This window comes from Macrobrachium nipponense, chromosome 3 (genome assembly GCF_015104395.2).
Source record: "Macrobrachium nipponense isolate FS-2020 chromosome 3, ASM1510439v2, whole genome shotgun sequence".
Taxonomy (NCBI): domain Eukaryota; kingdom Metazoa; phylum Arthropoda; class Malacostraca; order Decapoda; family Palaemonidae; genus Macrobrachium; species Macrobrachium nipponense.
In genome coordinates, this window is record NC_087202.1 from 146716997 (window position 1) to 146719358 (window position 2362).

The following is a 2362-nucleotide window of genomic DNA, read 5'->3' on the forward strand; positions in this document are numbered from 1 at the left end:
TATTTTTTTTTTTTCTTACTCTGCCCTATGCCCTACCCCGTTAATGCGGTTAACCTAGTCACTATGGGTACTAAAATCACTGCGGCGGTGATCTGTCATTCTTGCAATAAGGATGATAATGAAGAATGGTTTAGATATGTGTGTAGTGATGAGTGTATCACAAATGTGTGTATCTTGATGAAGGAAGCAAAAAGAATATTACTGTTATTGAAATGAACTGTATAAACTTACATGGTTGCAAATATCAGATGGGCATATACTGAACTCAAAAGAATGCAAAACCTTACATTATGTAATGAAGAGGATTGCTGATTATACAATCGGTAGGGAGTCTAAACACTTCAGAATGGAAACTTGCTAACTGAGTTTTATGGCCATTTTTGCCATTGGTGAGACATGGCTTTTGGTCGACTGTTTGACTGGACTGATATATCTCCTGCTAGTGTTTTTATCTGCGTTGATTTTAATCTAAGGATGGATGATCCAACCAGTGAAGGTGTCAGTGTTTAATGATATGGAAAATCAAACGTAAGTGTGGAATTTACAAAGAGAATTATATAATGGTGGTCCTGCTACGAGCACTTGGTGGACCTGAATAAGCCTTCAATATCAGTTTGGAGATAGTCAAATATTTTTTAATCTTCCTAGGCAAAATAATTTGAAGATAGTTAAAACTGATTACTTCATTAAATAGGTTTTATTTTTACAGCAAATCCTGAAATTATAAGAAACTTAGAGGCAATGGGTTAATAGTTTGGGTACAAACTTTATAGTATCTCATTGTATGTGTAGTGTTTGAGGCTATGCAGTACTGGTGTTTTTTTAATTTAATGCAATAGTTTAAGTTGGTTAGAACCAATCGAGTTACAGATGCTAATGTAGATTTTTAGTTTTCAATGTTGAAGTTTTGGTAGGTTCAACGTTTATAGTCAGGTTAATGGCTGAGGAAGGAAGAAGGGGCTTTCAGGTACTTGGTGTTTGTGGGCAGCTTCTCCAACAAATGTTTTTGTTTCTGGTCAGATTTCAACCTTGGTGAACTCATTAAAAAGAATTATAAGGTTCAAATTTATGCCAATACGACTGCAGTAAAATACAAATATAATTATTTTACCAAAGGAGTTATTTTTGAGCTAATTCTCTGAATTGTTAACCTTTAATAGTCGGTAAACTTAGTTTTGTTAATTGGATAATAAATGTCATAATTTGTCATATTTCTGTTTAATGAAAATAGAACTCTAGTATTTTTTAACATTTTAAACCGAAATCCTGTATCAGAGCAGCAAATTAATTTTTTAATTTTTCTTTGTTTCAGGATGATGTACTGGATCATCAATGCTGCTCAGAAGAAACAAACTGCTTGTCTATGCAGTGCGGGTGTATTACAAATGTTTGTAGAAAAGTGGTGTCTGTAGATATTTAGGTGAGCATACCATGAAAAGCCTTCCCATTTCCCTTAGTGTTTTTGTCTTTTTTTAGTAGGATGCCTCTAATGGGCAAGTAGACATAATCTTTGAGAAATAATTATCTATTTTAAGGGAACAGATTCTAAGATATAACATATAATGAACCTTAGGAAAGAAAATATTGATAATTTATGTGAATATGATTTCCTGAAGTTAATAGGATTCCCTTTTGTTTAGTTCTTGTTAACTACAAGTCTCTCTCAATATTACACGAGAAATAGTGAATGTTTGGAACCTAGATTAAGAGCATAATGACATTCCTTTCAAAAAAAAAAACTACCATAAACAGTTTTCCCAACCATTTGTAATTCTTTTGTTCCGATAGTAGTTCCTTGTTATTATAAGTTTTGGTGAAGTAGTGTATGGGAGTCTGCTGGTCTGGAATTAAAAGTGCAGAGATTATATTATTAACATTTGACTGTCATTTTTGACAACGTGAATGTGTTAGCGTTATGAAACTTGGATTAAAATTGTATATTAGAAAATCTGTCGAAACCTAGATAATCCTCCTATTTCGCTTTGTTTCAAATAAGGGAGGCGACGGATAACGGTGACAAGTGTTTTATTATTTTCGAAATTACCACCATTCTAAATTGTCATACTGTTATAAATTTCATTCTGTTTGTCCGAAAGTATTAAACTAAAGAAAATCGGAATGTTTTAATTTTCCTAGTCTACCAAAATGTATTTACAGTTAAATTTCTGCAGCCCCAGAAATAAAAAAAAAAAAAAAAAAAAGTGTAAAAGTTTAAAAGGAAACGTTGATCGCGTTTGACTTTCCTCCATTTTCACCTCAAGCTTTGTTGTCGCTCTCATCTGTGAGAGGTTCGCGACAGTTTCATGCTTTGATATCTGGTAAAAAAAAATCTATAGCATCTGTAGCGACACGATTTCTAGGT

The 2362-nt window shown here is 32.9% G+C and overlaps 1 long non-coding RNA gene across 1 annotated transcript; it reads left to right on the forward strand.

The window, feature by feature from the left end:
* Positions 1 to 281: 281 nt before the first annotated feature.
* On the forward strand, positions 282 to 2115 carry LOC135222313 (uncharacterized). Its single transcript, XR_010316281.1, has 2 exons — positions 282 to 528; positions 1313 to 2115. It is a non-coding gene; the product is annotated as an uncharacterized LOC135222313 (long non-coding RNA).
* The last annotated feature ends 247 nt before the right edge of the window (positions 2116 to 2362 follow it).